This window comes from Herpailurus yagouaroundi, unplaced genomic scaffold (assembly GCF_014898765.1).
Source record: "Herpailurus yagouaroundi ecotype Mexico unplaced genomic scaffold, PumYag 29, whole genome shotgun sequence".
Taxonomy (NCBI): Eukaryota; Metazoa; Chordata; class Mammalia; order Carnivora; family Felidae; genus Herpailurus; species Herpailurus yagouaroundi.
In genome coordinates, this window is record NW_024412377.1 from 87,204,256 (window position 1) to 87,230,079 (window position 25,824).

Sequence of the window (25,824 nt, forward strand, 5' to 3'; positions counted from 1 at the left end):
AAAAAGACTCTTGTTGGACAGATCAGTCAGCAAAGCTTAAACTGTGGTCCCTGTGAAGTAGGGAGATCATTCAATGTATCGTCCAGACTGGGACACTTTTGAGAGTAGTAGGGACACTACTATTAATTGCTAGGTCAGTAGATGTAAACCAGAAGGCTTTTAGGAAACTGGATGTATGGTTGCCCTACAAGGAAGCCAATTCATCATTGCCTCTGAAAAAATTTCTTTGATGGCCAAAGAGCTAAAAGGTAGAAAGTCCTGAATTTGAAAAAAAAAAAAAAAATCTAAAATCTGTCTCTTGAAAATGCATACTGTTAAAATGACTAATAAAAGTCAACATATCAGAATTTTTGCCTTTAGGGCCACATTTTGAGAAAGTTTATTTAGGCACTGTAGTGGGAACTTGACCTCACTTAAAAGCGACATCTCCAATACTGCTGTGAGGAGTCTTGGCTGCCAGGGGCCCAGATCACTTAGGCCAGGCACATAAACTCTGAAGAGTTTTGGGGCCAGATCACAAACACTGGAATTTAGTTTAGTTTAGTTTTGTTTTTAATTGAGATAAAATTCACATAACATAAAAGTTAGCATTTTAACCATTTAGAGTTCAGTGTCTTATGGTATCACCATCACCATTATCTGGTTGTACAACCAGATGTTGTACAACCATCACCATTATCTGGTTAGGGGACATTTTTATTACCCCAAGAGGAGGCCTCATACACATTAAGGAATCAGTCTGTATTCCCCACTCTCTTGGCCCCTGGCAAGCAGTGAACTGTTTTTTGTCTCTATGCATTTGCCTTTTCTGGATTTCCATATAAATGAAATTGTGCAATCTAAGGACCTCTGTGTCTGATTTCTTTCGCTTAAGATAATGTTTTCAAGATTCATCCATGTAGTTGCATGTATCGGTACTTCACTACTTTCCATGGGTAAGTTATATTCAATTGTATGGATGTACTATATTTTGTTTATCTGTTCATCTATTGATGGACATTTGGCTGTTTCCACCAAATGGAACTATTTTGGACTATTTTGAACAGTGTTGTTACGAACATTTTTACACAAGTCTTTGTTTGAACACCTGTTTTCGGGTCTTTTGTAGTGTATATACCTAGAAGTAGAATTGCTGGATTGTATGGTAATTCTATTTTAAACTTTTTGAGGAACTATGGAGTTAGTTTTGTGGGCAGAACAACTGTAAGTGTATTCTCATGGAGGTCACCCAGGAGAGGGAATTGGGAGTGCCCATCTATGTATAGGACCATTTCCTCAAAAGATTGAGGCATAAAGATGTACGTCACTTTCTAACACATGATGGGTGTATATTTGTTTGGTTATTTCTAAAGTAGGAAGACTCAAGAAGGAAGCCTTAACACCCAACCCCTTACTTCACCAATAGATTTACATATAAAACAAAGTAGGAAACTTGGCAGGAGTTTTTGGTTAAGAATTTTCTCTGTGTCGGGGCACCTGGGTGGTTCAGTTGGTTAAGCATCCAACTTTGGCTCAGGTCACGATCTAATGGTTTGTGCATTTGAGCCCCGTGTCGGGCTATGTGCTGCCAGCTCAGAGCCTGGAGCCTGCTTTGGATTCTATATCTCCCTCTCTTTCTGCCCCACCCCCACTCATGCTCTGTCTCTCAAAAATAAATAAATATGAAGATAATTTAAAAAAAAAAAAGAGTTTTCTCTGTGTCCAACACTTCTATTGGTGCTACTGAGTCCCTCGTATTTCTTAGATTTATTTTGTTTATGAACCATTACAAGTTACAAAAGGAAATATCCCTATGTTTTTTACTTTGTACTTGTCATATACCACTTACCTTCAGAGGTTAATCTTTTAGTATCTTAAGAACCATGTTATTTCCTTGTTTTGATGAGCAACTGCTAATACACAAAGAAACTAACATACGATATAAGCACACTATTTCTTTTCCCTTTACTCTTTATAAAAGTACTATATTTATCTTTTTGAAATAATTTCTTTTCTATGAAATAATTTATTTACTAGAAATAAACCTCTTTGTTGCATAAGAACAGAAAGACCACATGTCTTTGGAAAGCTAACAGATAGGAGTCTGTGTTTTTTACTATTTTACTAATATTGTTTCAGAAGTTTAAATAGAGAGTTGACTAGCTTCCAAAATTAAGTTGAGAGAACTGTAATTTACTTTGGTTTCTTTTGGATGGAGGGTCCAAGAAACAAGTTTTATCCTGAGTTTTGTTGTTTTCAACTAATGAACAGATATGGGATATCTAGAGGAGCAACACACATAATGACTACCTATTATGATTAGAAAGTGTTTCAAATTATTTCCCAGCTTCACAAAAGCTCTAACCCTCTGCCTTTTAGAATGTTCACTCAACAAATTTATTCAACTTCTTCTTCTTATTATTTTTTTTACTTGAGAGAGAGAGAGAGAGAGAGAGAGAGAGTTGAGTGGGAGAGAAGAGCAGCTGGAGAGACAGAATCTTAAGCAGGCTCCATGCTCAGTACAGAGCCAGATGCAGGGCTCAATCTCACAACTGTGAGATCATGACCTGAGCCAAAATCAAGAGTCAGATGCTTAACTGACTGAGCTATGCAGGTGCTCCTCATTCAACAGATTTATTACATATGAGCACAAGATATAGTCTATAGATGTGAGTACTTTTGAGCTCATATGTGCTAATTTCTTTGCATTTAAATAGCATTGGGGGGGAGGTAGATTGTAGATATATACACATATTTATAATTGTATAATTTTATGATTATACAAGAGTCAATTGATTATATTTTCATTCTCCTTTATTTCAAGATATAAGATGAAAATATTCTGTACTCTGTCCTTTATTAAGAGACTTTTGAATATTTTTGTCTTTCCATTATTGTGGCATTTATTTTGCAAAACAAATTAACTTCCCATTTATGCTCCCAAGCAGCACACCTTTATTGATTAACTAAGACAATTATAGTTTTGCTTTATTAAATTCTAAATGTTTCTTATGTTATAAAACTAGCACAGATGATAAATAATAATAAAAAATTTAAGATGATAATAAAATAATTAGAAGCAATGGCAATAAGAAGGATGAACTAATGAGCAAGACTAGCAAAGGTAATGTTTCATGTAGACAGAAAATGTGTCTCACACGCTGAAAATCTTGCAAAGATGTTGGAGGTCAGCACTTTGGTGAGATAATTAATTTTTATCATTTTGGAGATCCAGGCTAGTCCTATTGTATGTGTATGTATGTGTGTGTGTGTGTGTGTGTGTGTGTGTACACGTCTACAGAATCAACAATGAAATGTAGACCATAATTTTTAAGTTTTTTTCCCCCAAATTTGTTCAACACTATTATTGCAAACCTTGAGGTCTGAACACAATACTTGGGTGTTCAGTGTTGGAAAGAGGATGGTTATCAAAGGAAAATCACCCTGAAGTACCAGATTCTTTTGAATGGCAAAGAAATAAAAATAATCAGGAAGAAAGAACAGCAGCAGAGGGACAGCATCTGTTTCACTTTTTTAAGAACCGCATCTCATGGATCCATTCATTAAAATTCCAATGTGCCTATGCTTGCTTTCTGTGAAGCTGCATTTTAACCCCATTAGATTTGGAAAAGAGAAAGAGAGGAAGGGCAAGAGGGAGAGATGGAGGGAAAGCGTCCTCATTATAAGTGTTTCACATCTACTACATTGGATAATATCTACTATGGGGATTGTAAACTTTCAGGCGCAGTGATATATTTTTGAACATCTGAGATACTACACACTGAAAACACCATGAAATAAAAATAATCTCTTCACACTTCCCAACTGGCTGTTTATCAACTTTTTCCTTTCCCACATTCATGCATGAAGTGTCCCTTTGCAGCCAGAAACCCTGTGGTGTTTTTGGCTCTGATTTGGACAGTAACTTGCTTATTTTCAGAGTTAATGGCAAAAAGCAAAGAAAAATGTAGTCCATTAGTGTGTTACGTTATGTAAAGAAAACAAGATTGCTAAATACTGCCATCCCGTATAGTTTCCAAGCATTTATTTAAAGCTCTTAATTTCAAATCAAACATCAAATCGAACAGCCCCGAATAATAGAGCTGGAAAAAAGTTAAGTCTCTGTGCGTCTTACAGTGATTGACCCGCTTATTTAAAGTTTCTGTAAACGCATCCTCCATCAAGCAACCTCCAAGGGGAAACACACAAATGTATATATACTTAAATAACCACAGCAAATATTTAATATTGACTTTCCTGTTTTTCTTTCCTTCCCTTCACCCCAAGGGGAGAACAGTGTAGGGTTTAATTCTCTCCATAGCTGCATGCTTGTGCGTGTGTGCGTTGCAAATTTAACAAGCAATGATGATAAAAGATGAGCAAAGTGAATTGCTGGACCAAAAGGGTATGTGATCTAGAAACTTGCTTTGAGGTTCATCAGGTGCAAGTTTTTATAATGGATACTGAGGACGAATGACATTGCTAGTTTGTCGATGAGCCTGAAGCTAAATATATGCTGTTTGGCAGAGGGTTTCAAAGGACATGGTAGCGCTACTGAAGCAGATTTTTCTTCTTTAGGCAAGGGATGCTCCTGCTAATAGGCTATTTCAGAAGCTCAGTGCAATACTAGCTTCCGGGCCAATAGTTCCAAGGAAATGTTTTATTTTCTCAGAACAATTAATGAAATTATGCAATCATAGAATTAAAGGGCATTTTCTCTCAATTTATGTAAAAGCAAGAAAAAAAGACATATCTCAATGCACTAATTATCTGTATAAAGGCAGTTGCGTATTCTTTATATCTTTATAAGTGCATAAGAAATAGTTTAGAAGAATACACTTCTAACTGGTAACAGTGTTTACCTCATGGGAGCTGATTTGGATTGGGGTGATGACTGGAGTGGGACTTTAGAATTCTTTGTACTATTTGTAGTGTAGTGCACATGCATAAATTTGTCATTTGAAAAATTAAAATAAGTTATTTTTTATTTAAAAAATATTTTTAAGGTTTATTTTATTTTTGAGAGAGAGAGAGAGAGAGAGAGAGAGAGAACATGAGTGGGGGAGGAGCAGAGAGAGAGATGGGGACATAGAATCCTAAGCAGGCTCCAGGCTCTGAGCTGTCAGCATGAAGCCCGATACGGGGCTCGAACCCATGAACTTCAAGATCATGACCTGAGCTGAAGTCAGATGCTTAACTGACTGAGCCACCCAGGTGGCCTCCAAATTAAAATAGTTTAAAGTTATCTTTTCCAGGTTCTTGCCCGACAGAACATCTAAGTTATTCAAGATAGCGTGTTATTTTTCTACTTAAAAATTTTATTGAAGGAAAGTTTCATTCCTATGCATTCTAGTATATTTTAGACTCACCCATGGTTAACATTTTTTCCTTTATCTCTGAGTTAAATTAAAGGAACATAAATATCTTTAAGCATTTCTTTTGGTTCTCTTTTCTTTTTTAAAAGTTGAATATAAGTGAAGAATGCCGAGCAATGTTTCGTGAAACAACAGGGCATTGCTGAAAATACCCAAGTAATGGCAGCATTCAGGACAATTTGACTATCAACATCCCCAATAACATGGAATTATTGCTAGACTAAAGTGTAAGAGCAAGAGTAGGAACAACACTACATTTTGTGTATAAAGCCTTGACTTACAAATATCATAATCCAAAAGACTAAATTTGTGGGTGAACAGTGCAACACACATCAAGAGTTGTGTAGTGGAGTTTTCCCTTTCATCTGCATATGTAGCGTTTACTTTCAGTAGGGATATTTTTATAATAGAAGATATACCAACACAGTATAATTTGGATAAATCAATCCCCAGACTCTTGATGTATGGCTTTTCCCTTGCTAGGTTCCATTGAGTGGCTCACGCCTCCAGATGCCACGTTGGCTAGAAGGATGGTATTGTATTTGTGGGGGCCAACCAGTTTATAAATTTGTCTAAGAATTTCAGAAATTATGCATACAAAAAGGAAGCCCTTCCCCAACAGCACTCATGCATACAGATGAGGCCTGCATCAGCTCGTGTCCTTGGCTGCCATCAGTTTGCTTTGCACTGACATGTTCTGCTGCTGCTGAGCCCCAGACTTTCTCCATCTGCCAGTCTATGCAGCACCAATCTTTACCCACCTGGTCTTTCACAGGAAGATGACTCTGTGTGGTTTTCAGTGGGGTCTCAGTGTCTAGTCTTTAAAAAAATTTTTTTTAATGTTTATTTATTTATTATTTTTTTTGGAGAGAGATGGAAAGTGAGCAGGGGAGGGGCAGAGAGAGAGAGAGAGGGAGACACAGAATCTGAAGCAGGCTCCAGGCTCTGAGCTGTCAGCACAGAGCCTGACACGGCTCATGAACGGCTAGATCATGACCTGAGCCAAAGTCAGCTGCTTAACCCACTGAACCACCCAGGGGCCCCTAGTCTGTTTGATTATACACACAACTCTTCTCTTTTGAGGCCCCATTGCTGAACACAGAGTTGCTTCAGTCTGCCCATTGAGAATCCCACAGTTACCTGGGTACCCTTCCCTCCTGTTAGACAAGGGTATTACCTTCTGCCCAGAAGTTTACTCTCTAGGCCAGGCTTTTCTTCATTCCTTTAGGGCCCTTTCATTTATTAGGCTACATCTGCTTCTCTTCGCTAAATTTCTTACCTGACTTTTCCTCTTGTTTACTGACAGCTATTATTGCACCCCTGATATCTGTTTACTTAATTGCCTGATTTACATACTGTCCAGGCTTCCTGACTACTACTGCCCTTTGTTTAGTATGACACAAAAAGGTCATTCTTCTATATTAGCAAGCTATTTAACAAGATAAACATCTTGAGTTTCTAGTAATTGAGAATTCCAGGGATTGTGTCCCATGAAGCAAATAATTACTAAGAAGAATGAGATAATGTATGTTAAGTTGCATAAATAACTTTATGAAGGGTTGATTTATATTGAAAAGGATCGATGTATAAAAGCACAATGTAACTATCTTTAACTTTTTTTGTTTTAAATTTTTGTCCGTATATAATGGGGAAAAATCCCTTTTATTGCAAGCCCGATGTATATCATGATCATAACTATTTGTGCTATTTGTGTGGCCACATCATGGTCTGAGCAGATCATCAATTACTTTTTTAGAAAAAGTACAATTAAAATTATGTTGGACGGGGTGCCTGGGTGGCTCAGTTGGTTAAGCGTCCAACTTTGCCTCAGGTCATGATCTCACGGTTCTTGGGTTCGAGCCCCACATCAGGCTCTGTGCTGACAGCTGAGCCGGGAGCCTGTTTCAGATTCTGTGTCTCCCTTTTTCTCTGCCACTCCCCCACTCGCTGTCTCCCTCTGTCTCAAAAATAAATAAACATTAAAAAAATTAAAAAAAATATTTTGGAAAGCCAAAGCCTATAATTTTGGTTTACATATTCTAACAATTTAACATTGAAATGTTTATATCATCTTAGAAACTCTAGTATGATAACTTTATAATAACTGAAAATATTAAAGAGCAACAGCTTTATGTATTTTTTGTAAATGATGACTTCTTCCAAGATACACCAGTATAGTTTTATTGAGAGGATATTAGCATCAATTTAGATTGATAATATTGTTACCCCTTTGCTTTTAGCTCTGCTTAGCTGACTAGGATTTGCTTGCATAGCAATTAAGGCTGTCAGTTCAGAAAACCTGATGAGGTTGCCACAGTCCTTAATAGCTATATTGTTTGGGCCATTGTTTTTACCTACATGTAGAATTCTCTTGTAAGGTTAAACATAATCTAGTCTTCCTTTTATGTAGTTCTAGGTCATTTAGCTTGAATCTATACTTAAAAATCTTTGTCCATACTATAATATCCTGTGACCCTAATCTTTCTTGGAAAAGCTACTAAAACCAAGAAATAGGGGGAAATGGCTATTAGTAAGGGTTTTGGCATGTATTTTCCTTTTCAGATCTTTGAATTATACTGTTGAACATAGATCTATGATAACTTAGGTGAGTGAGGCTTGCACAGTTTGATTTAACCTCAAGTACTTTTGTTAAATTTTGTTTTTTTATGAAATGTATTTCACTTCTGACATTAGGAAGATTGCAGCTTTGAAGAATTCATGTGGACCTTCGGCAATCATTTTATTTTGCTAATGAACTAGAATTGATCTCTGTAATTGAAAGATAATGATACTATTTGACTATAATGACTAAATACCAGATGAAACTCTGTACAAGTGAAATTCTACACAATCCTGGATATAATGTGACTGCTTTATCTTAATTGTGAAATCACATTGTGTATCTTCTTGAAATTGTTTAATTATTAAAGAAAAATATCAGATGAAATGAACAGTGAGAAGGATGCTGAAGTAGGTGTCTGTAGACTTGAGTTTAAAACTGGATTCCTTGGAAAACCTTGGGCAAGTCACTTAATTTTCTTGGGACTCAGTTTTTGACCTATAAACCTGGTAGAATAAGGTTATTTAAGGTCTCTTCCAGCTCTTCCGTCTCTGGAATCTGAATCCCACCAAATTGATTTTTCATAGTCAGTAAAAAGTCTGAACAAAGCTGAACTGTGAAATATTTGACAAGCATTAACAGGATTGAACATGTTTTAGACATTAGGTGTTCTGTAGGAGAAGAGAACAGTTAAGATCTACTCCCCCCTCCACCCCACTTGTATTTTTAAAAATTTGTTACACTGTGCAATAGACGGTTACTCTAAACTGGTTTTATACTTCTTGTGGTAAGGATGGAGAGACAATGCTTAAACATATAATTTCACAGGACATGTTGTGCTTTATAAACACAGTGACAAACAGTGGGTTGAGTTGGAGATCTGGATCAGCTTGGGTGGTACATGGTCCAGACTATACTAGATTTATCCTTGATAAACAGGGTCATGAATCTTATTGAGATTTTTTTTTTCCATGGAGATAGGAAAAAAAGGAAAGACAGAAGCAAAAGTGCCTGCAATACCAGAGCACCTGCTTTATTAAATCTTCCCCAGGGAGGTTCATTATTAAGCTCTGAAATATAAGATCTTACTATAAATGGCAGATAGGAACCTGTACTCTCTTCATTTGTAATATGCATATTTTACTGATTTCTTATTAAAATCAAATTTACCAATCAGCTTATGCACAAAAATATACTTCTTTGTAGAATTATATGAGTGGATACAGCATATTAAATTGTACAGAGAATGTTCACATATTCATTAATGAAGATTCCTGCATGAGACAAAACGATTCATTTTTATTGCCTTTGCATTTCTAGAGTCTGTGTAAGATAACTGTCTTAAAAATATCAGAGAGAAGATTTTAGAAACAGGTAAAACAGACTTGCTTAATATACCAAAAAATATCTAGCTTTATTTTTACTGAGAGATAAAAATAGTATATGCGCATATATTTTGAAATGAAAGGATATAAATAAAAATGCAGTTGTAGAGAAGATAACCTGAATTAATAGACTGCTATTTATCTGCCTTAGTATTCACATGAGGCTAGATTTTAGCCATTTACATTAATAAACTTTTTCCCAAATAACCTCTGAGTTACAATACTTGATTTCACTTAATATCTTTTTTTAAAGGGCAGAATTTTTTGAAGGAATAAGTATTCTATTGTGTTGTAAAGAAGAATCATATTCTCATAGTCTTTTGTCCTGAATAAACAAATTCTGTGTTTGCACTCATTGAAACACTAAATAATTCACTTTAATTTAGACAGAGGAAAATAGAACTTTTGTTGCAATTCAGAAATTGCATAGCATTCAAGGACTGTGAAAGATAGGAGGTCTATTTTATTTAAGCCTGAAGAAGAAATATGAAAGGAAGCATCTAGCATGGAAAATAATTTGGGATTAGGAGTATGTTACTGGAAGGTCTAGGTGAAATGATGGTGAACATAACATGTGGCTGAGGCATGTAATAAGCCCAGTAACAGCATGGGTGCACCAGTAATCGTGACAAACCTATGTTAATTTTCCTGTGATTGGTTGGCTTGTCTGAAAAATGGGGACGATGGTAGAAAATATAAGGCAAAAACACAGCAAAATTTGCGTGGAAACTATAGTTGCAAATTATTTTGAAATGAAAAGTTAATTTTCTGTAGGAGTTTAAGCAATATATCAAAGTGGATTTTAATGTCGTAACTTACTAGAGAACTCCAGAAATAGGGATGTTATTTTTTGGGGGAGGATCCTTAATGCTCAGAAAAATGCAGTATTCATAATATGAATTGGAATAAAATCTATTCCATGATTTCAGAAATTTTCTAGAAACTGATAAAAGATAATTTTGAAAATCTTCTGAAAAAAGAGGTAATTGTACTCCAATAAAAAAAGCAGAGAGAACACAGAAACATCAAGGCTTATATATATAATTAAAATCTTTTCCTATCATTAGTCACTTTCATTTTCCAAACTGACGCTATTTTAAAATCAATATATAGATGTATATATTGGGTTTTGGTGATTAACTTCATTACAGTTATTCTCCAAACCAGGAAAAAAAGGCAACGATGTTACAACTAACTGTGAGACCAGAGTGCTGAACAGGTTTGTTGAATTCTGTGCATTAGGCTCAGGAACCGGCAAATGCCTGGGTGAAATTCTTGAAGATGCTCCCGTTCTTCTGAGCTGGTTCTTCAAGCACAGGCAATTTCAGGTTTCCTTATCCAGGAGCTCTTTCTGATTCTTGTGACCTAAATTTGCTAATACATTATATGGGCAATGATAAGTTGCACTTTGATGCATTAGGTCTGTAAACGCTATTTTATTTTAGAGACTGAAAAGAGGGTAAACTTCTGTTTGCCTAAATATTGATAGCTAGGGGGGGAAGGCAACGGAGATAAGGTCATCTTGCCAATATTTGGCCTCTATGTAGATTCTGTAATGATTTAAGAAAACTGCAGCTCAGAGTTCATTTTATACTCACAAAATAGACAAGTGATCATGGCAAGACAGAATGAAAAAGAGTAGCTTAGAAATATAGAAATAGAGCTGTCTTTAGAATAACCTGATAGATACACTGTGAAATGCTTAGGGTATAAGTGAGGGTTTGGGGAGGGGGGAGAGAGAGAGAGGGAGACAGAAAGAGAGAGATGGAGACAGAGAGTGAGAGAGGGAGAACCTTGAGACTCTAAGGCTTTGATTGGCTCTTTTACAGTGTGTATGGTTTAATATTGCTTTTTACCTTGAGATTTACATGGGTTGAATTGGGATAGCGATTCACCTCAGTGGCAATAATCTTTTCAGTGTTTAGTGTCCCTAAATGCCTTAATCTGGCTTTGGGTACCTTGGTTTTTTGTTTTGTTTTGTTTTCCTGTGCCCTTCCAAATTTTTAACACTGTAGGTATTACCCCTATCTTCTTTCAGAGAGATGACAGAAAAGTAATGTGATATTGAATGTGATTTGTGTATCATGATCAGAGACGTTATTAGAAATAAGAATACAGCAGTTTACAGAAAACTGGTTTAGAGAACAGTAGTTCTTAAGATCTGAAGATGTGGCCATTGGGCCAGCAATAACAGTATTACTTGGAGGTAGCCAGAAATGAGAATCTCTTCCCCCAATACTGAATCAGAAACTCTGGTAGCAGGCCCAGCAATCTGTTTTAACAAGTCCTCCAGGTGATTCTTTGGTGTGCTAAAGTTTGAGAAGGAATGTCTGGAGACCAGAGCTCTTTTCTCAGTTCTACCACTTTCTAGCTGTTAGACCTTGGTAAATTTGCTGAGCTTTTCAGAGTCTCTCCTCCTTGTGTCTGTAAAATGAGAGATGGTCAACAATGGCCCTTCCGGTTGTGACGTTCTGCGAGTGTGGGATTCTAAGTACTGGGTGAAAGGGAATGCGGTAAGGATAAACAATGCCAAGACACCCAGCTACAGAGATAAATCTGATATTGCTCAGTTACATGCTCCTTCCACATGTTTAATGTACAGTGATCCCTCTCAATCCTCATTAGCTCTGTATCTTTCATGTAGCAGTTACTGTTAAATAAAATGAGCCTGCTAAATAACTCAAGACCAATTCAATTCCAAGTAAGTAGGATAGATTACAGTGATGTTATTTTTAATTGTTGAAGATGACACAAAGCATCAATGATATTATTAAATGTAATTTAGAAGTACACAGCTTTTAGTGGAATGACTTTCACCAAATTCACTGTAAATCGAGTGCGCAGAGAGTACATAATTAAGTCTAGAAGCAATAATAGGGTGACATAGCCCCCTTTTTACCTGATATAATGTACTCAAAGTTTAGAAAGTGATAAACATACTTTTTAAGAAGGACCTGCTAAAGCACACTTTGGATAGCCCAGTGGAGATTAGTTAGTTCAAATGGCCAAAGGATACATCTTTTACTTGTAGATTTTCTATTCTCCTAACAGCAATTTTCAAATGGTAGCCTGCTTTTCAATTTTTGCGGAGGTATGATACATGATTTGGAAAGCTATAGCTTCTTCTGAAAAATGCTAAATGTATCTCTTTAAAAGTATCAGCTATGAACTTGAGTATTTGTGTAATATAAGCCGGGATTCAGGTCTGCTCTAAGAAGCTATGAATTCTGGATACTGAGAAGTGCAGGTGTGACATTTCATTTCGTATATTTGGGTTACATCAATACTGCAGAGAAAGTTAACCTCCTTCTTCATTCCATTTTTGTAATGATCTGAGTCACTATATTTTTAAAAGGCAGAACAGCGATAAATTTGTTTTGAGTAACTTGAAATAATTGGGCAGAAGATTAGCCCACCAGACACAAGTGGCAAAGGTATGATCTGGCTTTCCTTGTCTGTGTCTGTTCATAATCTCATTCAACCAAGTTGAGTACAAGATATACTTAGTAGCTTTGTTTAAAAGACTCTGTCTATGTATATCCATGCTATTTTCTTTATACAATTGAATGCTTAGTAATTGTAAGCTTGTTTATGGTATTATGGAAATAATATGACAATAACAATTAAAAAATTTTTTTTTGCCTATATTCTAGCTATACGTAAACCAGGCAGTTATTTTAAAAAAGATGCTTGTAAATGAGATCTTGGAGTCGCTGCATAGAAAATTATGTAAGACCAATTTCAATTGAGGGTGACTTCTGCATTTTGTAGAAAGTTATCATATACTCTCCTTTACAATAAATTATACCAAATTATTTTCTTTTGGCTTTAGGTGGACACTGAAATTCTTTGCATCAAAACCTGTTGTTAAAGATACAAAAAGAAGACAATAATAAATAGTGGTATATTCTTTTAGAGTGGCAATGTCATTTGTCCAGAAGGGGGAGCTCTCAGTCCGCATGCAGCAGAGCAAAGCAGACAGTCTCTCTTATCTGCTGCTTGGAAATTGTCTGACAGGAAAATATCAACACAAACCATGCGATTTGCCGCTGGAGCACGCTGGACCTCATCTGCTTAAAAAGATGCACGGATATAGTCATCACAGTTCATAATTTAATAAACTGCTAAAAAAACCACACATTTTCATTTTAGCGACTTTGGTCTCACAACTAAATTCACATTGCTACAAAGACATTTGAATTTTGCACTAATATGTCATGAGCACTGCACCCATTGCAAATTAATGAGTCTCTGAATAGCACTGTGCATTTGTCATTTGAATTTATGCTAATGCAATGAGGTCTCCTGGTGATGCTGATAGTCCATAGCAGCTGCTCGAACCACAGAATGTACTGGCACTTTTCTTCTACTTTCTATTGCTACCTCTTTTCTTGGCTTTTCTGGCCTGTCACTTAGGCGACAATTCTGGAGCTGGTTATTGATAGGGCTGCTAATTATCTTTGACTTTACACTATTGGCCTGACCCCCAACACTGAGCAGAAGTAATGGATCAGTGTTGAGAGAATTATGTACATCATATGGTGACAGCCTCAGACCAGGAGGTCAGAAGGAGTTCATGGAGAACCAGTGGTATTTACAAAGGATGTTGGTATGGAAATTGGTAATATTTTTCAGTGATATTGTGTAATTTATATCGATAGGTCAATCTAAGAAAGTGACGGTAACCTTTGTGATCATAATGAACAGCGTATGTGTGTGTGCGCAAAAAGAGAGGGTGGTCCTTTTTTTAATCTATTCTACTGCAATCTAAGAAAATGGTCATGGCACTACTTCTGGGTAATCAGGGCATTTGAGTCTTTGTTATGGTTATACACATTACTTATTGGTCAAAGAGATGTGTTGGCACATTTGGATCTAGTGGAGGGATTGTTGGCATATTGTGTGTAGGAGGGAGATGCACAAATAACCATTCTCATGGGACACAAATCAATGACAAAAGTTTCTCACTGTTATCTTCCTTTCCCAAGTCTTAATTATGAAATTAAAATTTTTTCTTAGACTATTGTTTCCATTTGACCTGCTTCTGGAACGAAAAATGAAAGTATGTAGAATTTATTCTAATAGATTCAGGAAATTAGATTTGGTGTTTAGTAATGTCATGGAAAAATTAAGCAGAAAATTAAAAGCTAAAACCAGAAGTATCCATTAGATTATGTATCTTTTGAAAATCCTTACTGAATTTAAGAAATGTTCTTTTTTCCTTCCCCGGGGCCAAAGAAAAGCATGCAGACTTTTTCTTTCAAATAAAAAAAAAAAAAACAACATTTTCTTTACAAGGGACAAACAAATGCACACCCTGGGTAAAATGTGGCATTGTTAGCTTTCATTTCCTCCATTGTAAGAGGCTGAGATAAGTAAGACTCGATTCCGGAATTATCTCCAGGGGAAAAAAACATTCCAAGGCAGATACGTATAATTATTTGTTCAGTGATGTCAGAAAGTACGTAGTATAGAAGTAAAAGTGACCAATCAATCTCAAATAGTGCCCAAGAGCAATAAGGCTGTTTTTCTTGTGAAACTCATAAAAGGAAGAGGATTTTTATCCTGATTCCACAGGCCACTAAGCTGCTCAGGGCACAAGCCCCAGGAGATACTAACAGTTCTATTTCTCTCTACCTGTGGGTACCAACCTAAGGTTTAAAAGGCCACTCTAGAGAAAGAAACTTGACTGAGAAGGCAGCACATAGATTCTTACTACAGCGCCTCTGTTTTCCATCAAGGCAGGGAGACGTTTTTCACTCTTCTTGGAAAAACTTTGAAATGTAAACTGTTTCGATTGATGGCTCCTTCTGGCCTTGGCAACTCTTTTTGGTAGCTGGTGCTCTTTCTGTAATACTTGTTAAAAACGTCTCCGAAGCAAAGATGTTGTTTTTTATGTGATTTTTTTTTTTTAAGCCAGCACATGTGTGAGTACAGACAGGCTCTCATCTTGCACGGCGGAGACTGGCAGGTGAACACCTTCTCCTGTGGCCCTTATTCATTTGCAATACTTTGTAAGATTAGTCTCTTTGAAAGCTGTTTTCAGTCTAAACTGTCAATCGTCTTCGAACGTGGTCCCTCTCACTGGGAATGACTCCTTGGAACTCAAGAGAATGTTGTGGCCTGAAAGTCCCTTCCTTAGCCCAGAGATGTCTCTGTGAGCCTCTGTTATCTTGCCCCTAACCCTTCTACAAGACAGCCTGGGGGCAGCTTTCCAAAACAGGACACACATCTAGGGTATCATATGTTTCAGAGCTTTAAACTACAGACATTATTTCCACCTCCATCCACATAATTGTTACTGTTTTATCTAGTGTTGGAAATTTCATTTTTGGTCAACCATCTATGAAATGATTATGCATATGGGCTTTTTTAGATTCTTATAACATTCTTAAACTATATCCATGTGGAAAGAATTTAGGTGGTGACATAGATCAATCTGCTTAAACCAATTGATTTAGAAAGTGAAATTGTCAAACTGCATAAAGCAGTATGAAAAATGACCATTTTAATCAAAACATTGACTGCTTGTATTGATCTGTTGGACTTATAATGGCTAAATTATTTCTTTTCTTTTCTTTTTTCTTTTTTTTCTTTTTTCTTTTTTTTTGAGAGAGAGAGAAAGAGCGAGCACTCGTGAATGGGAGTGGGGGTATGAGGGTGGGGTGGGGGAAGGGGCAGAGGTTGAGAGGGAGAATCCCAAGCAGTCTCCATGCTCAGTGTGGAGCCCATGCGGAGGCTCAATCCCACGATCCTGAGTCGAAATCAAGAGGCAGACACTCAACCGACTGAGCCACCCAGGTGCCCCATTATTTCTTTATCCTGTGCTATATCAAGTCAAGTTCATGAATTACATATTCTTATTTGTTGGGGACGTATTTTTCTTTGTCCGATCGTATTGTATGCATTATACTATTCTCTGTTTTGGAGCTGTTGCTTTCCTTTGGATGTATCACAAAGAGGAAAGCCCTGTGACCTCTTTCTGAGTGAAGCGACCCTCTTCTCCAGTGTCTTGTGCTCTGAGTTCTCTCATTGCCAGACACTCTCTCCACCAATAGCACATTCTGAGGCAGGCTGCAAATCAATATGTTTTTGACTTGTGAGTGTTAAGGCAGGCACTGATTGTGTATAATCGTAAGGGCAGGAGGCCATGCTGGCTGTAGTCCTCTTCAGGTGGCTGCTCAGGGGTTCAGAGATGCTTCTTTCCTTCCATTCTCTCATATATTTGTACACACGTTATACACACACACATTCCCTCACACACACACACACACACACACACACACACACACACACACACTTGTTACCTGATACGCAGGCACACACATGAGGTTAGATTGGGATTATCATACTCTGCTATTTTTAGCTTTTCTAATTACAGGTAAAAAAGAAATACTTGTGTAAAGTTATCAAAAATATTTCTTAAACATATTTTTTAATTATTTGATGAAATATAGGTAAAGTTAATATGTCTTAAATCAATAGGAAACATTTCATTTCCTTCTTATGACACTAAAATTTTAAGTAATGATTGATTCCATTTCATTTTAGCATTGAAGCACATGTGTGCTTGGTCCATTATGATTCCTAAGCAGTATGTATAAGCCCTATGCCAAGGTCCTTGCCTTCAAGAGGTTTTAATCTGGTATGGACACAAGATTAAAAATGACATAATATAAATAAATATAAAAGGTATAATCAATATAAAGTTCTTTTGTATTAAAGTGATGTGTATTAGGGAATACTTTTCAGAACCATGTTCTTGATTTCTTACATATAATTCTTATATTCTTTGTTTTTCAGAATATGTGAAAAAATACAAATCAGTAACTAAATGACATAATGGTTTTGCAAAATCAGTGCTTGGCTTGCTTCTCTTTCCCTCGTCTCCTCTTTTTTTTTTCTTGGTCCTATTAGGGACCTCAGAGCTACACTGTGACCTCATTTCCCTTGCCATGAGGGGGGATATTTAAGCCAAGGAGAAACCAAAAAAGAATGAGACCTCTCTGTAGAGCCAAGTGGAAGTTCTGGTATCATTGGTCTTTTTGAAAAAGGATTCAGTTTTCAATAAATTCCTGCCCTTTCGAAGCTTTCTTTCTTTATTATAATGGGTTACATTTACTAAAGAGAATTATGGCAGCTTACTCCCAGGTAGGCCTTAATGTTCTCATTTCTAAAGTAAGATAAATTTGTAAAATTTATAAACGATTAGATGATATCTAACAAACCTTCTAAAGAAAAAAATTCTCTTTTCTATGCTTCCAAATGATAGTATCACAAAGTTCCAATTTTGGTTACTTTGGGTCCTGGAGATTAATGCATAGCAAACAAAACAAAACAGAACAAAAACCTAAAAATGTTTAAATCAAAGTATGTTTTGAGTTTAATTAAAAGGTAGTGGAAAGAAAAAAAATATCAGTTCATCCTAGTAAGATTTTTATTTTAAGAATTGAAGATATTTGTAGGAAGAAGACAATTATATATATATGTGTGTGTGTATCTATCTATCTATCTATCTATCTATCTAGAGAGAGATGGAGTAGGGTAGGGGAGAGAAAGTGAAAAATTAAATTATTATTACTGTGGTGAGAACACTTAACATGAGATCTGCCTACTTGACACATTTTTAATTGTACTATACAATATCATTAACCACAGGCATTATGTTGTACAGCAGATCTCTAGAACTTATTCATCTTTGTGAGCGAAACTACATGCCAGTTGAACAACTCCCCACTTCTCCCTCCCTGAGGTCTCTGGTAATCACCATTCTACTCTCTGCTTTTATTATTCAGCTTAAAAAAAAGAAGGAAATCCTGTATATGTGACACCATGGACGAAATTGGAGGACATTATGCTAACTGAAAAAGGCCAGTCACAGAAAGACAACTACTGTATGCTTCTGCTTATATGAGGTATGTGAAATAGACTCCTAGAAGCAAAGAGTGAGCAATGTTTTAGGGAGTGGAGGAGAATGGAAGTAGAAAGGGACGTCACATATAAATCACTTCTCTCAACAGCGTCACTGAATCTCTGGTATCACCTTCCAAGTTCTTCAGCTTGGCTTTCTTTTACTAAATAACTCAGCTTTTCTGCTTCTTTCTGCTCCAGACACTGGAATATAAAAGTATAAAGACTCTTGAGCCCTCAAGGTATAAAACAAGTATGCACCATTCCAGTTATGTGTACTATGTGGAGGGGGAGGGGAAGGGCAAAGATATTTAAAAACTTGTAAGTGCACTGATAAGAGAAAAATTATTGAAGTGAGGAAATTTGAGACTACCATCTAACATTTATTTAAGGTCACTTGAGAGAGCTTTTAAAATCATAAACGAGAAAGGGAAATTAAAATGCTAAGAATATTACTTGAACAATGTCTGCATAATATAATGATAGGGCATTTGTGGGGCCTGGTCCAATTTATGCAAGGACATTAGAGTAAATTTTCACACTCTTTTTTAAAACTTGGGAACACCGTGGTCGTGTGAACTAAGGCCCTGCAAGGGGAAGCAGCTGATCCTGAAAATATGATCCATGGCCCTTAATTTTTGGTTAGATGACTAACAAAGTTTAGATTCACAAGCTTGCAAAGCCTGTGTCATATCCCTTGGCCTCTTTGTGTTTCCTGGAGGGCCTGACTTTAGGGTATGGCCTCTGCAGGGCAGGCATGTAGGAAGTGCTTGCCAAGTGATTTATTTTGCTAAAATATGATAATCGGCTTAGTAGGACTTGGTAGCTTAAAAAATCATAAACGGTATGGGAAAGATGTCTACATTTCTAAATCTTTCAAAAAAAGCCTTCAGAAATTTTATCTGGCACTATGAAAATAGACTCCACAGAAGATTCTTTCCCTTCCTCCTCCCACTCCCCAATTTAAATCAACTAATTAAGAAAGACTGTAACTAGAAGGGAATGATTAACTCATTAACTTAATCATTGTCATACTTGTGAATATGGACTTGTACCAGAGTTAAGAGGTTAATGAATTCAAATATATTGTCAAAACTGCCTATGGTTTTCAAAGAGGAGGATTTTATGCTCTGTAGTTTATATGCTTAGAAGTTAGGACTTGGCTGTGATAAAGTTTGACATCAATACAGGTTACTAAAATTGTGCAGAAAACGGTGAGTAGGAAAAACAAGAATTTCTCTTTTTCACCATTGCCAACGTCACTGCTACCTTCAACGCCACTGCCACAAATTCTACCATTATTTTCACGTGGATTTTTCTTTTTTCACCTGGGTAGCAGGGAATTGACCTGTTTGTGCATAAGGCTGCCCATACATAGTGATGTTTGAGCATATATCCTTACTATTAATGTTTTATAGCAATGGGTTGATGGATTAATAGCTAATGAGCCATTACCTACCCTGTTATCCATCAAATATAGCAGGCACTGAGCTAGGTACAGTGCGTGGATCTGGTGTTCAACAGAACAGACACTGCTCTTGCCCTGGCAGCCCTTACCCCTGGGGAGTTGCATTGAATATATGATACAAATAATTGTCTCATCATAAATTGTGATTAGTATTCACTAAAGCATGAGAGAAGACTAGAGATTATTGCCTCGTGATGGGACTCGATTTAGATTAGGAAGCTCCTCTATAGAAGCAGCAATTATGTTGGAACCTGCAGAATGAGGAGAAGTGACCTGGTGGAAGGTTGGGAGGGAGAGAAAACAGCACGTGCAGGAGAAGACCATACCAAGACTTTGCTGACATGGGATTTAGGATTTTATTTTAAGAGAAATAGAAAACCACTGAAAAATCTTAGGAAGGATTGACATGATCAGAATTTTATTTAAAGAAAATCACTGTGGCTATTTGTGTAAAATGTGCTGGAGGAGAGAACATAGTAGAAAAATGAGAACAGTGGTCTAGCTAAGGGAGGATGGTGTCTCAGATAAGAAGGTGGAGATGGAGAAAGGGACATTGATTCAAGATGTAATTTGAGTTGATGGTTAGATTATGAATATTGAATGGATATTGAATTGATAGGTAGAATTGATAGATCAGATGCCTGTTGAACAATGTGTAGTAGGGAAGGGTTTGTGAGAATATCTCACTTGTCAGAGATTTCCTACCCCACTAACCATCCACACAATTGTATGGTAATTCCATCCTTAGAAGAGAAACACTGTGCAGCACAGTCATATAGCACAACTCCAAGGGAACCTTCACAATGTTTCCATATGTTTGGTGTCCCCTGGAATTGTGCATTGGAATGGCCCTGGGGCTATGGAATATTGATTGTGCTTTGTTGTCTGTAAGGATTATAAAATAGGGTGTTGTTTGCACTGAGGGCCCCCATGTATGGTTATGTTTTCCTGAGGATCTGGCTGGGGACTGGAAAATGTATCCTGTCATGGGACTGTGTCTTTCCCTAGGAAGCAGGCACTTTTTTCTAGTTGGTCTGTCCCAACTAGGAGAACATTTAATAATTCACTGTTCAGAGTGTTGCTCTTGTATAATTTGTACATCCTAAAGAGTGATCTTTTTCTAATTATGTACTAGTTGTAGCCCTGTTTCCATTACTCAGATATACGTGTGCCACAAATTCACCTCTTCAAACCATACAAGATGTTGGTAGACAGGGCATTAACACAAACATTTATAAGTTGGAGATTAAATAGACATCAGAGGAAAATTATCCATAGTAGTAAGAAGAAGTCATTTGTCAAGGTAGGAGATTTGGAATCCAAAGCTTCCAGTTATCATTTTCAAATCCCAGTTACGTTCTCTTGAATAAGTAAAATCTTTAAGCAAGCCACCCCTACATCATCATGGTCTGCTTTCACCTTGGAATTCTAGGTCCAGTGTCACTAGTGTTCCGTCCCATGTTCACAGCTGCAGATCACTGATATCACCTATAACAGATTCCTTCCTTGGCTAATAGGAAATAAGCCAATAGAGAGAAACTCAGTATCTGTCCTCCTCCCTCTCTTTCCCTATGTTCTCCAAGTCTAAAGGGAGAGCAAATTTAGAATTCCAAAGCTGTTTTTTTTCTACTCTTTTGATTTCTGAGTTTGATAGGCCTCTGAGTCAAAAGCTAAGGAACCTTGATTCGATCTTTTACATTTAAATTTAAAGTAATCCAAATCTCCAGCTTTAGGTCTCAACAATCTAAAGCAGAATAGAACATCTATTTTACCCATAGTTGTTCTATCACTTTCTTCACTATTGCAGCGAATTCACCACCATCAGCCTGTTTGACTAACATGGACGTTAACATGACTAACATTGACTAAATGACTAACATTTCAGAACATGGACATTTTATAGTTCCTTTGTTCTCCTTTCCCTTCTCACCCTCGTCTGGTCCCTAAAGCCTATTTCTTGAATCTTTCTTCTTTCCTCCATATCCATCGACCAAGTAAAGCAGTTAGAATGAGTTTTCTCAAATGCATATTTGATCACTTCATTCCATTGCTTAAAATTCTCCAGTGACTTTTTATTATCTTCAAATAAAATTTATTGGCAAGTCAGACAAAGTCTTTAATAAACAACTGATGTCTCCCAGCTACCCGTTTGTCTGTTTTCATCCCCTGCCATTCCCACTTAAGTTAGAGTGAAATGTAGATTTTGACATACACCTGGTCTTTCATAAGGCTGTGACTTTTCATATTCTTTCTTTTTCCTGGCTCCCCCCTTTATTTTCAATGTTATAAATCATTCCATAAGTCTCAGATCAAAAACTATCTCTGAGAAGCACTGAAACAGCCCCTGCACCTGACTCAGGCACCCCCTTCCTAGGTGGAATTAAAGGCTTCCCTTGCATTCTGTGCTTGGCTCTACCATGTGATTTCATTGTGTTGTCTCTGTTGGTTCATTTTTTGGTGTAGCTCTGGTGTATTGAAGAGTGGCTAGGAAGGTGGCCTTTTGGAGTTACACAGACCTAATCATATGTGTGACCAGGTAAGTTTGGGTTTCTAAATCTATTTTGATGGATTATTGATTTAAAAAGATAATGAAAGTAAAATGCATAACTGTACCTGGTGCACACTACGTGCACACTACGTGTATGATAAGTATTGTTTGTTGCTATTGGTATCAGTCGGAGTAGTATCTTTTATCCCTAGTTTCTAACATGATGTATATCACTTAACAGATACTTAGGACATTTTGGTTGAATGTGTGATTAATGTTATTAACATACCTGATTAGATAAGATTATTTTTAGAACAATTTTTTAAATCTATGGATATTATTCATAATAACCAATATGACTAAGTCTTGGTTATATATACCACTAAAGGAGATTAATCGTATGAGCAGCTCTCTAAATGTTTCTTTTATTGAAATTTGTAATATGCTTTGACATTATTGCTTGAATATTAAGTACAAATATTTGGTCATGGAAAAGAATTTGAACCAAGCAATAAAGACAAACTGCCAACCATAGGCAGCCCTGCAAGTATGCAGAGACTCGTGCTCTGATTGACAGTCAAATTTGGCGTCTAGGCTCTGAGGGTCGGAAGGGACCTTAGAGACCATGGAACCCAACTTTCGACACAATGAATGTTTCTCTTCGTGCCCTATCCCATAGGTCATTATCTAGTATCTTTCTGACCCTTTCCAGTTTCCAACACCTTTAGCTTATGAGACTTCAAATAACTCTAGGGAATGTTTTTAACTTTTTTGAGCAAAATCCTATTTTCCTGTTAACTTCCATCTATTTGTCTTAATTGTTCCCTTTGAATGTATTCTGAGTATTGATTTTACTTGATGAAAAGCCAAAACAGTACTTTATATCAAAGATGGTTATTTTATAGAGTACACTAGCACATTTCTACTAGAAATTCTGGGGTTTCTAAGGTGAAAATCAAGACTTCTGTGATGAGAGAAAAATTAAATTATTCCAAAAGTTTTAATCATACTTCCTCTTTGGGAGAGACTTTTTTTTTTTGTCTCTTTACAAAGCAAATAATTGGGCCATTTGAGTGTGAAAAGATAGGTCTCAGGATGTGGTCTGGAAGGTGAGGACTCACTGGCTCTGCTTGAAAAATATGTTTTTTTCAAGGGCTTCCCAAGAGGGAGATGGTAATGGGCAGGGGATAGGGGAGAAACCAGTATCTATAAAGCGAAAAAGAAGAGGGTGAAAATATAGCCTGTGGAAAAAATATTGATGTGGTATGTTTGGCACAAGCACTTAAGGAGTAGGGGTGTCTACAATACATTTTTATTTTTTTGGTTTGCACGATGCTTCCATGTATATTACCTTCTATCTTCAGACACATTCTACTTAACCTGTAGTTAAAAATCTATGCTTCACACTCTGCCTTTTTATTCACTAGTGCCTTTCATTTTTGGTACTCAGGGAAGAATTGATGGAAAAATGGGCTGTATTTCATGATTAGGTGAACAGAAGAATAATAACAAAGCAGAGAACCTTGAGGATATTTGGGGGGTGGATGGGCCTGAGACTAGATTTTCTTTGTTTCTTTCTTTTTTATAAATGTTTATTAATTTTGAGAGAGAGAGAGAGAGAGAGAGAGAGAGACAGAGAATTCCAAGTAGACTACACACTGTCAATGCAAAGCCCAACACAGAGCTTGAACTCATGAATTGTGAGATCATGACCTGATCTGAAATCAAGAGTTGGATGCTTAACCAACTGAGCAACCCGGGCTCCCAAAGACTGGATTTTGTATTCATCATATTGTGATATAAGGCTAATTAAAAAAAATTAATGCAGGGGAGATTGAATACAGTTGGAAGAGTTGAAGACACTCAGACTATTAACATAGGGTATCACTTAAAAAAATTGATATCTCATGGTTGGAGTGGGCTACTGTGGATGTGTCTGGTTATGTTGGGGTGTGAAGTGATGGGATTATCTGACTCTCCTTTGCTGTTAATATTTTCTGTGTTATCTGAGTAGAAGCACTCAGATATATATATAGATATATATAAAGAATATAGATTCTTTAACATACCTCTTGAAAAGTGGATGGTCGTTTCCCTATTTTGGATTTCTATATATTTAAATGATACAAAAGCATATTATCTGAGATAAGATCTAAGTATTTTACTTTCTTTCTACTCATGGACTCACCTCTTACATAGTTGTAAATCATTTGCTCAAACTGTGATCTTCCTTGGTTGGTGGTTCTAACTAAAGAAGTCCTATGGTGTAGGGTGAATACACTAAACTTGGAGTTGGAAGATCCTGTCTTGCATGTTAAATCCATGCCAATCACAACTAAATGAATGCTTGGAATGTCACATATTCTGAGTCTGAATTTTCTTATCTATATAATTCAAATAAAAAACGAGTTTTCTGTCTCCCTTATAGAATTGTGGTGATTGTCAAATGCCACGATATGAAAAGATCTTATAAACCAAATACCTTATATAAATAGGAAGTGATGTCATTTAAAATGTTTAATAAATACCCTCTAAAGAAATGGCATGAGGCATAAGGGATAATTAAAGCACACTAGAGATGCTTTTGAAATCTCTTCCTAAAAAAAAAATAACCAATTGGAAGAAATGGAGATAATATTTTTTTGCTTGTCAATGAAATCATTATTTTGTTTCTATAACTTTGTAACTATCTAGAATTGAGTGAACCATCCAAATGATGAATTTTCTGTATGTTAATTCACATCTTCAATCAATGAAATTCTTCAGATAAATTGCATGTCTTTTAAAAAAGTTGGTAACTATGTGATACAATTTACTGCTTTAGCAAAGTAGCTACTCAGTGTAGCTACTGTTTTTTTTTCCTGTGGAGGGCAAATGATCATTAGTCAAAAAATAAATAAATAAATAAAACAAGAAGAAGGAAAAGCCCTAAACTTCCAAACTCAAGCAGTATAATCTATTTTCTAGTGAGAGGCATAAATATACATTTCACAAATCATACAAAAATACAATTTTATTTTTTTGATGTTTATTTATTTTGAGAGAGAGAGAGGGCACGAGTGGTGGAGAGGCTGAGAGAGGCGGAGAGAGAGAATTCCGCAGGCTCTCTGCTGTCAGTGCAGAGCTTGACACAGGGCTTGATCTTACAATTGGTGAGATCATGACCTGAGCTGAAATCAAGAGCTGGATGCTTAACTAATCGAGCCACCCACGTGCCTCAAAATACAATTTTATACCATGGCCAGTTAAGGAATGAGAGACACTGAGGGAAAGAGAAAAGGAAAGAGTCTGAGGACAGAATCTTTCATTCACTGCATTTTGAATTCGTATATTTCTTTGTTCTACCGCCTAAGCTCTAACTCTTCTTTCCAAAGGTTTGGAAAAGCATCTTTCTCCTACCCAATGGCTATTGAAATCCATGACTGTTGCCTGGTACCCAATATCTCTTTCTTGGCTGCTCTACTGGTTTTCCAACCCACGCCTCTGCCTCTCCTGGATACCCACCTTGATCTGAAGGCCAGGATCATCTCAGTGCCTGTGGTGGGAATGTGGGAACTAGCACATCTTTAAATCGTCTCTCTTCTGGTGATTTAAGTACTGTTGCTTTTTCAGTGTTCGTATTTCCTTCTCACAACCAGTCTTAACTGCTGAAACTAACT

At 36.6% G+C, this 25,824-nt stretch overlaps 1 long non-coding RNA gene across 1 annotated transcript in view; it reads left to right on the plus strand.

The window, feature by feature from the left end:
* LOC121041306 (uncharacterized) overlaps positions 1-25,824 on the plus strand; it is a 155,138-nt gene that overhangs the window by 67,888 nt on the left and 61,426 nt on the right. Inside the window, exon 2 of the long non-coding RNA XR_005795659.1 lies at positions 18,095-18,214. This is a non-coding gene — a long non-coding RNA (uncharacterized LOC121041306). The remainder of the gene's footprint in view (positions 1-18,094; positions 18,215-25,824) is intronic.